Source organism: Dendroctonus ponderosae, unplaced genomic scaffold, assembly GCF_020466585.1.
Source record: "Dendroctonus ponderosae isolate FM_Combo_2020 unplaced genomic scaffold, Dpon_F_20191213v2 Dpon_F_20191213_3, whole genome shotgun sequence".
Lineage (NCBI taxonomy): Eukaryota > Metazoa > Arthropoda > Insecta > Coleoptera > Curculionidae > Dendroctonus > Dendroctonus ponderosae.
In genome coordinates, this window is record NW_026018508.1 from 5,248,498 (window position 1) to 5,259,171 (window position 10,674).

General features: G+C 31.5%; 1 protein-coding gene and 1 long non-coding RNA gene across 2 annotated transcripts in view; one reads left to right on the forward strand and one right to left on the reverse strand.

Moving 5' to 3' along the window:
* The first annotated feature begins 583 nt into the window (after positions 1 to 583).
* Positions 584 to 10,674, forward strand: part of LOC109540307 (adenylate cyclase type 6) — a 232,004-nt gene continuing 221,913 nt past the window's right edge. The window contains exon 1 of the mRNA XM_048665026.1: positions 584 to 787. The gene's annotated coding sequence lies outside the window, so the exon portion shown is untranslated. The remainder of the gene's footprint in view (positions 788 to 10,674) is intronic.
* LOC125503896 overlaps positions 1,603 to 10,674 on the reverse strand; it is a 309,807-nt gene continuing 300,735 nt past the window's right edge. The window contains exon 5 of the long non-coding RNA XR_007281146.1: positions 1,603 to 2,040. This is a non-coding gene — a long non-coding RNA (uncharacterized LOC125503896). The remainder of the gene's footprint in view (positions 2,041 to 10,674) is intronic.

Below are 10,674 nucleotides of genomic sequence, written 5' to 3' on the forward strand. Positions count from 1 at the left end.
ACACAAATTTCCGAGAAAGGCAAAACTTCCAATAAATGTTTGAAATAAGCAAAATAGGCAAAAAAAAGCAATTTGCCTTTAATCCGAGCTTTACATATAAGATATTTTTAAAATGTGCCCACTTTGTGCGTCAACCACTTTTATATGAAACTATTTTTCGAAAGTTCAACATCAACGGAAATAATGGACTCTATCTCACTAGAAAACCACCCTGTATGTTGCGACCTAAGTAGGCATGCTGTAAAAAAATATTCAAAATGTATCATTAAATCTGCAAATTTTAGGAAGGACTGGCTGGTGTCCCATTTTAAAAAAATCAGCTGGACGCTAACAGAGTTGCACACTTTGCATAGTTGCAATCATTTAAGTAATTACATTTTGCAAAAATAATAAACATGTTAAATTACTAGGTTTATTGGCTCTCATAAACGCATCATGGGAAATTCCCGCCTAAAACCCCTGTATATTTTTAGAAAGAAAAGCGGTTGATCATACCTGTAGAAAGAAAACAGGTGCTCGTAGGCGCACAATTTTGAGGCAGCGTACCTACTCTTACTTTGCCACCTGTAGGTTCCTACCGTTTGGCGATTGTTTCGCTCGACGTCGGTTTTCTCAGTTGGCGTCGCGATTTCATAGCAATAGCTGGAATTCGCGCATTCACAGTGTTTTGCCGGCTTCCGTCGCCGGCAACGAAAAAAGTTTTCAAGTGGTTTTCAATCAGGAAATTTTTATGATTGCTGGAGATTAAAAGACAATTGAACGGCCGTCTGCAATCTATTAAACTAAGGTTGGTTGATGCTAAATGTCCCCAGCGATTGAGTCTAATTACACTTTTGGGTTTTTTGCAAAAAGTTTCTAATTCGAATTACCCGTCAAGTTTGTTCTCATGGAAGCAAATTTACCGGGGAAAGTGTCTGATCCAAGTTTAAATTACTTTTCTTGGCATCTTTTTTATAAGCCAAACTGGCGTTCCGAGCGACTCGTTTCGAGGAAAAAGTGTTTGAAATTGTTTCGGCAACTATTTCTGTTCTGTTTTGCGCTGACAAATAAACATATTTTATGTTATCAAGCATAGTGGGGAGCACAAAAAGTTCTAGGAAAATAAAGCCCATAATGACCACAAATACTTAAAGGATGCAAATGATTTTTAAAAGTGATAATAACACAAAATTAAGTATTAATGCTGGTATGCCTTTATTTCAAGAACACTTTATAAGGTTTACATTTTTTGTTGTTATACATTAATTTGCTTTTGGCCTGATATTGACTAATTGATTTTAATTAAGATTAGAAAATAAAACATACCAGTGAAGAGTTAAAACAGGATGACAGCAAGCTAATGCTAAATTTTCTAAACACTGCAGTTAAATTTGTTCATTTCATTCTCATGTGATGATTCCCAAGATTCAAGGATACGTTAGCATGTCACTGTGGGCTAATTACCATATCAGTGTTACTGAATTAGATTGCACAATGTTTTTTTATTGACCGATTTTTTCATTTAAGCAGTTGGCGATATGAATGGATCTTCTGGATATTATATAACAGAATGATAGATATTAAATTAATAAATTTCTGATTTTTTTGCTAAGCTGCTACTTAGCTTTTAAATTTTCTTGGTATTTTGAGAGAGGATTATATTGCATTACTTATCCAGTTTCCGGAGTATGAGTGGTCTGCATACCTTAGAAAACACATTTTAAATGGATCGTTAAAAAAATACACCAAATCTCGAATTTGGGCTTTACATATGGAGGGATGGAGGCACAAATTTCCATAAAGGCCAGGTGTTTGATATTTGAATTTACACGAGTATCCAAGTGCTTATTTTTTTTAGGGAAAATATTTTTTAGTAGTTAAACGCTTCAGGGGATTTGAATAAACTGCTTAGGATTTATTTAAAAAGCATACATTTGCTGATCCAATTAGAGTTGATTCGGAGCTTTTAGGAGCGGATTCAGTAAACCAACAAGTGACCCAGTAGTTCTCAAAATATGGTACATTTTGGTCTCTTCTTCACACTCCACGTCCTTCTGGAATCTATAAGAAAAAATGACAAAGCTTAGGAATTCATACGAAGATTTATCGCCATTTGTTTATTATTGAAAACATAAGCAAAACATGAAATGAGATTAACTGCATCACCTGACGTAATTTAAAATGTAACTTAATTGCTTGTTCGATTCAGATGTTTTGCTTCTATGGGGGTTTTTATACAAAACTTTATCAAACTCCTGGAGTTCTTTTGACTCCAAAGTCGGTTTTACACGTCTGAGTAAGTTGGGGCTCAATTTTAATAAATCAACTGAATTCCGAATGTCACTCCGAGCGATTCTGAAAGTTCAGTTGCGAGTTGTTTTTATACGGTTTTTCGTTTATTCTTAAATTGTCCTGTTTAATAACTGACATTTCATACTCTCAATTTCTCTGTAAGTGAGCTAACTATAATGTTGTTTGTCCAAAAACAGACACAAAAACGGGGAACGGAAAAAATTGAACCAATTTTGTTACATACTTTATCCATCACTACCCAATATTATACGCATTCTGAGGCTGTATAGTAAGACAAAATGATGCTCATTAATTCCAAGGGAATAATAAGAGGGAAGAATGACTATTTCCGCAGTGGGTCAAATACAGTGGAGTAGCAAATTGTTTCGCATTTTTTGTCTCGCATTTTAATTTAAATACCAGTCACAACTGCTAGTTTATCAGCATTTTAAATATTAATCCATTAATAAAATGAACAAAAAGGTACTTTCTTTCGCCACTTTTAAATATAGCTAATCTCAACTTTTTAGCCCCTCGAACACCGAGTGTTTTGCATTTTGCATGTTTCGAATCCAGGTTTAAGTCAATAAATATTTTCAAGAAAATACATCATAAACTTGAACAAATGTTCTTCATCCAAAAACGGTATTATATTTATCCAAGAATGTATAAATATGAGAAGTAAATTGAGAGGAAAAGGTATCACTGAAAATCGCTTTTTATTAAATAACTTTTAAAGTACTCTGCATAATTTCATATCTTTTTTAATGTCAGATACTAGTTTAGGCTCCGTACAATAGTGCATCTGAAACTTATTTTGCTGTTTAATTTTGCCAAGAACTAATCAGATTATACACATTAATGCTAATATTTTTAGCACACTGTATGATGCAGACACGAGAAAATTATTTTTAGATACCTTGAAAGTTGAACCTGAAAAAGTACTTTTGTTTGATATTGATAAAATGAACTGTTTTCCAAAGAAATATATTTGCAATAAAGTTTGAAGTTTATTTTTGTAAAGTACAATTTTTCAGGGTGTTTGTCAATTGGGACTAGAAAATACTCCCGTTATATCAATATTTATATCCTAAAAATATTTTTTTGTGTAAATTTAGGAAAAATTTTGTTTTTTGCATAGACAAACAATTTGCATATACATTTCTTATTTTTGAACTCGGTATTTGTTGATATTAATTTGTTCAAATCTAAATCTACCATCTAACCCAAACACGTCAACAAACATTTTTCACCAAATGTTTTTGTAAATTACGGGATTCACTCTGGGGACACTTGAAAAGTATGTTTTTCACTCCTGTTCAAACTAGGAAATAAACGTTTTAACATAATGAAAATCAAATTTTAATGAAAATTTGACGGCACACAAACACATAATTTGTAAAATTGCTTACTTACCTATAATACACTGTTTAAAATAGTGCATGATAATAATTTTGAAAGTAAAGTAGAGTAGTGTATTTAGGGATTAATTACACGTTAATGAAAATAATACGTTGAAAGAGAAATTCCAGCTTGATATGTTTGATGACACAAGTAATTATTTTTCTCTAATGGAATGGCATTCCTATTTTATCGATAGTATAAGAGTATATATTTTTACCCTAAAGCTCCAAGCTACCTAAAAAATGTTAGCATTAAAACTATGAGCATTAATGTGAACAAACTGCTCGGTTGAACGAACTCAAACAGCAAAATTATTTTCAAAGACACTATTGTAAAGAGTTTTAACTAGTATCTAATATATTAAAATGTATCAACTTATACCGAGTTCTAGAGGCAATTTAGTAAAAACCTATTTTCAGCGGCGTTTTAAACGGCTATTTCTTTGGAGGATCTGCTCATTTTTTAATGAGACCTTTTCATATGATTTTGACACCCTGTGTGTTTGTACGAAAGCCTTCATACATTATACAGGGTAGGGAATATCGTAAGAACCGATTTGCATGTTTAAAAATTTCCTGAAAGAAGAACTCTAGGCAAATATATTTTCCCAGAAATTGTTCGATGTTCAGAAAGTGGTCGTCTAAATACATCTGAAGCGATTTTCGGATCGCATAAATTTTATATGTATTTTAAACCGTCTGTATTGTTCTATTGTTTAAACAAATATCGGTTTAATGCAAACACGATTAACTGAAACCCAAATGCATGTTGTTTGAGGAAAAAACAACAGAACAATACAAACTTATTTGGCAAATTTGAATAATTAAATCACTGGAAACTAGATTGACGAAAGCTCGAGAGCAATATCGATTCATTGAAATAAGAAACAATGTGCCTTAAGAGGAAAGTTTACCACGATTAGCACAAATTTGCCCAATTGAAAAATAGAAACAGTAGCGCTTATGAAAAACAACACAGCCACTAGTCACCAGCTAAGAAACTAAAATGGAAAGGAAAACATGATAAATACGCCGAAGGAAATGAAAGAAAATAAAATCAACTGTGAACGAAAAAATTGATAATTATTAGAAAATATAAGAAAACAAATACAGACCAATTCATTGGTATTATAACCCTCAAAGCGACTTGAAAATGAAAATAGAGAAAAATGGAAAGTTGTGATCCACAAGAGACAAATTGATCGAAAAGTCACATCTAAACTTTTCAGGTGTTCAATGTTTACAGGTAACACCTGAAAAGACATGGTCATCATGCAGCGAAATACCAAAGACCATAAAAGAGAAAACTAGAAATTACTCAAATTTAAAAAGTTGCATGCAAAATAGGCCAATCGAACGTAACAGTTATCAAGAAGGACAACCAAAACAGTAAAAAAATATGACGGTGTCAATTATTTAAATTAACTAAGATAATGTTTTTCTCTAATAAGAAAAAGTAGATTTAAAGCAGCGCAACAAGAACGAATCAGCAGATACGATATACAAAGAAAGACGAAAAGTGTCTTAAAAATCGAGAAAGGGAGAAACTTGTTCTAAACTTATTATTGTACAAGAAAGAGTAAATTTTGCATTTGAAATAGAAATTCAAGTATTTGTGTTTCATGAAAGACAACACAGCGACAAATCACCCGATGCAGAATACCAAAACTACAAAAAAATAATAATGAATATGTGAGAAACTCAAGTAACCAAACGACAAATTGAAGCAACTGCAGATAATCAAATGAAACAAAAGCAAACATTCCTAGCTGGATAAACAACAAAAATCGAAATCGAAAATTGCAAGTACGAAATAGATAAAAACAGACACACTAGATACACTCTATCTAGGAGTTATAAATACCGATTGAGTGAAACAATTTCCTATATTTATTTAACCACGTATATTTTTGAGCAACTCTGGAATCCGTCGTTTAAATTTTTAATCGTGGCAAATTTGCAATTTTCAAAATTCTTGGTAAATGGGTTAATCAATTCTCTATTCAGTCGTGAAGAAATGAAAGCGCTAGCTCAATTTTTGTCTGAGATATGAACAAAAAGGTGACGTTGTGTTTGAACCTAAAACATGTTCTTTGTACCCAGATGTGAAAAAACWYTTATTTTTCACAAATTTTATTTATTGACAGACGGTTTTAATGTTGTATCCAGTGGTGGAGTACGAGTGATGTASCTCAAACGATTTTTGAGTTAAATGACAAAAATTGTGGTCATATCTGATCCGCTGGCCCAATTTTAACAAAGAGGCGTAAAACTTAAGTGCTTTGAAATTCCGCTTATTACATGAAAACCGCCTATTTGTTTCTAACTAGGCTGTTTCAGCTCAGGAATGTGTTAGTTCAAGTAACAGCCCATTTTTGTCTGAGACATAAACTTGTCTTCTACCTAAATGTTCATCTGGTACGATTTTCTAATTAATACAAGTTTCATTTACTGATTGGCGCTTTTATTTATTGTTTCTATCCAGTGGTAGAAAAGGGAGTGCTCTAGCACAAATTATTTGTGTGTCATGTTTGAGTTGTTTGATACTTTGTTTCAGTTTTGTATGCTGGTAATTTACGAGTATAATTCCAACTTTTTTATATACATTTCATGCAAATGCCAGCAATGGACTCTATTGTTCAACACCTCTACTTCACAACGCGTATGGAGTGGTGTCGATGCTCTCTAAACTTTGCTCGTGTCTCTTTAATTTGATGCCATTTCTATTCTCGTTGTGACCGGTGTTAAGCATGGCACAATTATTAATGACTTTTTGGTTTAAATCGTCGGTTAAAGTCGAAAATAGTGCAAAAATGAACATCAAAACAAATCAAATTAAAAGAAAGTAAGTGTTACAATTCAGAGAGACAAGCATTTATTTGAAATTAGAGCAAGCTGAAGTCTGTACTACCACTCCACTTTCAATCAATCAGATCCAACTAGCAAACACATGTGCAGTTTAAAACACGGAAAGTGATGCTGATCGGAAATACTTCTTTGTACAATACGCTCGAAAATCACTTTTAAGTCTTACCTATAGATTCGGAATAAATTGGAATTTTTTGACCGAGAATATTTTGTTTTTTAATTAATGAATATAATTTTTTTTTAATGGCGTAATGTTTATTCTTCAACGTTAAACTACTAGCGCTTAATGTTACCTAATAATTTTGTTCACAATTTTCAAAAAAGCAAATAAATAGTAATAGTTGCACCAATAATTCAAAGATAATTACTGCTGGTAATTCCACTAATACTACAAACTTAATCTATGTGTTTTTCATGTTTATAAAAATGATAATTTTCGCTTAAAACCGGTTAATAAATACTTTTTAAAGCTTATAAAACGCGCGCTTAGTTAAATGACATAAATTTTTCAGCTTAAACATAAATAATTGAAACGCAGTGAACTTGAATTAAAAACATTATAGTCATTTACATTGCATTTATACAAATACCTGCTTACGGTCATGCATATACAATCAGCCTGTTTACTATTTAATGCACATGTTTATTAAACCCTACAATTCGCTCGTAGGACTAGTCTAAGTAATTATATGTATTTATGAATGCACCAGCATATGTAATAGCTTCCAGTTCATTCAAGAAGTTTACGTCTGCATAAGAGACACAAATGTTATTTATGGAAAAACGAAGATATATAAAGGAGTGTATTTTCTGAATTTGTTTGGCAAGCAATAGCACTTTAGACACGCCTTTGTGGATTTTTACCCAAACATAAAAGTGACACTGTTGCCTCCTTTAAAGTTTTGTATTCAGTTAATACATTATCTCCCGTTTGGTTAGAGCTAGAAAAACTAACTCATTCTCTACTTTGTACCTTTACTTACGACTACAACTTTCCTTCTATATTGGAAAACTAAACTATTTATTGTATACCCAAGTAGCTGTTTTGATTAAGTTTTCAAGCAACATTTAACTAACAAAAGAGATGAACAGTCACATATTTTACCATTTATGACGCTGCAGAATAAATTGGGCAAATTAATTACGTCTGTAAAACTAAAATAAAGTAATATGAACAACTTGCTCAGACAGAAGCAAAGGTTCATTATTCAACAGTGACTAACACAATCTTTAAATAACGCCCGTATTACGAAACAAAAACTCGTGCTAAAATTAAATGAATGCTAAAAACGGAATAAACTTCAAAAGCAATCTCTTGAAAAAAAAAAGTTAAATTATCTGCCCTTTTATTTCAGTTTTTATTAACTTTTAAATGAATTCCATTCTAATTAAAACCAACCTGAATATATCTACGCTACATAGCCGCGTTATATAGTTTTTGTTCTTTGTTTAAACATTTAGCTTTCAATCGGTTCATCTCTAAAATGGAAACTCACAGAATTCTGAATTGAATCCCTTTCGCATAATTTAAAATGTTTGCCAATATGCCATTCCTGGTCGTAGTTAACAATATAACGTTGTTCCAATTTCCAGCTGAATATGTGGTTTTGGGGAAACCACAGGAACACTAATTGGTAAATGATTGAAGCTTCTGGTCTCAGCCTGATAACTGATTTGATTAATTCCTTTGATAAGTATTATAACAAAAAATCTGTTTTTCGTATTTCCGGTGTCTGTCAATGAGCAATGGTTTTAATTTTTTTCCTTTTTTCCTTTTTTCCCTTCGGAAACTTTAGAAAAATATGCAATAATAATATAAACAACCAATGGCTGCACAACGTCTACTTTGATTAAGGTTTCTGTTTAAGAAATCGCTAATATTCATACGAATCAGGCTCCAAAAACAGCTTTGATTTAAGAGCAGCTAAATTATCGGTTACATAAGTTGGAAAATATGCGATAATTTGCAGTGGTATTTTGTATGACACGTATTTGCATGTAAATGAGATTTTTGAATTTTACAGAAGTGACTAAAAAGCATTGAACAATCCCATGGCGGATATTATTATAGATTTGTGTAATATTTGAATATTAGATTATATCTAAAATTCACTCAATATTCACTGCTTCAAAATTAATACAATTGCAGGGAAGAAAAAACCTGCAAATGTCGGTCCAAGCCGACATACAACTTCATATTTATTATAAATTCACGAAAAAATCTGTTATTTTACCAATATTTTTTTGAAAAGAAATGTAATAACAAATGATTAAAGTATTTAAATAGCAGAACAGTAAACTGACAAATAATTATTTAAAAAACTTTTCATTCACTTTCTGCTTGTAAGTCAAACCCTACAAAATTGCTTTAAATCAGTTGAAATAAATCCACACTCTTTCCTTCTTTTCAGTTTCGTTTCATTTTTTTATATGTAGTTGCTTATATTTCGTCTTTTGGAGATCTTGTCATAAATTGGTTTTTTTTAATAAGCCAATCTGAGAGATTAAAGTGACCGCTCGCTTCTTCTGATCCTCCGTTTACGCAAATAACGCAGTGAAAACAGTTTTCTTGGATAATCTCCATCTGTGATTTGTTTTGATAGCCAAAATTGAAAAACAAGTGCGAAATGATGGAATTCCGATTTCAGAAAAAACAGCAAAAAATACACAAATTTATTTCAAACCCTTCAAATTTAAGAATACAAAAAATGCATTTTCGTATAATTTTTTTATTTACAAAATTTATAAGCTCACAATACTTAAATGGGGACTATACTGATTGCGTTACAGAGCAAAATCAGGAAAATTGCATATTCAAGTGGTAATTGTGAATGTTAAAAATAAATGAGCCAAGCTCTTGCGACCCGAAGGGATGGTCGAAGTCACTAATTTATTAAATTAACAATTGCTACGTACTTGATATTCGGCTGTCCTTTCGATTTTCTAGTTCAAGTTTCACTCTTACTATGTTTTATAACAGGCTAGTGTTTCAATCCAATTGATTCACACGATCATTTCAGATATTTTCATGGGCAAACTTATAAAAACCAGGAAGGTTGGATTCGATTTCATTTTTCAGATGTAAAATCTTTAGGATATACTGGGCGTACGTTTATAGTAGCAGGACTTGGGCAATTGATCAACATTGTTAATTGTAAAAAAAACGTTATATAAACATTTTCGAAAATATATTTAGTTTGCTAGATACAATTTAGCAAAATTGATCTAAGAGTTCCCGAGAATACGTTTTCTGCAATGTTAAAATACAAAATAAAATACCAATTTTGCGTTACTGCATCTGAAAAACTAAAACTTTTCTGTTGCATATAGAGTACCTTGTATAAAAGTAGCAATTATAAATATGATATTTTTTTCTCGTTGATGAAGTTGACTAAACCCTGTTCATAAATCTTTCTAAGATTATTCTTATTTGCGGCTGGAATGATCCAAACTGTTTTGAATATTTTTATTCAACGAAACCTTTGAGACATTTGCGACTCGAATACTTTTCTCTACTCTCCAGCTTTAAGTGCAAAATTTTCGTTAACTGAACACATGCATTATGAATTTAGCTAATTCACATCAGTAACTGTTGAACACGAGGTTGTTATTATGAATGTCTTGATACATTTTTCATATTTTCTTATTAGAGACCTTTTTATACATTGTCTGAGTGTGAATTATGTACTTCTTTTCAATTATATTATTTACAATATAGGCAAACATAAAACTGCTTACCATTTAGATCTGAACTTTATTATGAGGATTTTATTGTTGAAATTTTTATCTGGTAGATAATATTATTATGTATAGCAATGCAATGGTGATAAGATGATGCCAAAATTAAATTAATAATGGATATATATAATAACACTAGTGGACAATCCTCGAATCTGGAAAGTAATTTTAAAATATTTACTATTAAAACCGCAAATCGTGATCAAAATATGACTGCGTTCTTTTACATCTTTTGCGCAATTTGGTCTATCTAATAATTAAAATCATCAAATATGTTTGCTCCGAATTAATGAATATTTTCCCAAGTCGGCACAGGTGGATGAAAGCCCAAATATTAATTTAGATGTAGGTAGTATTAAAAGCAAAAATAAAACAGAAAGAACTCCAGAGTTAT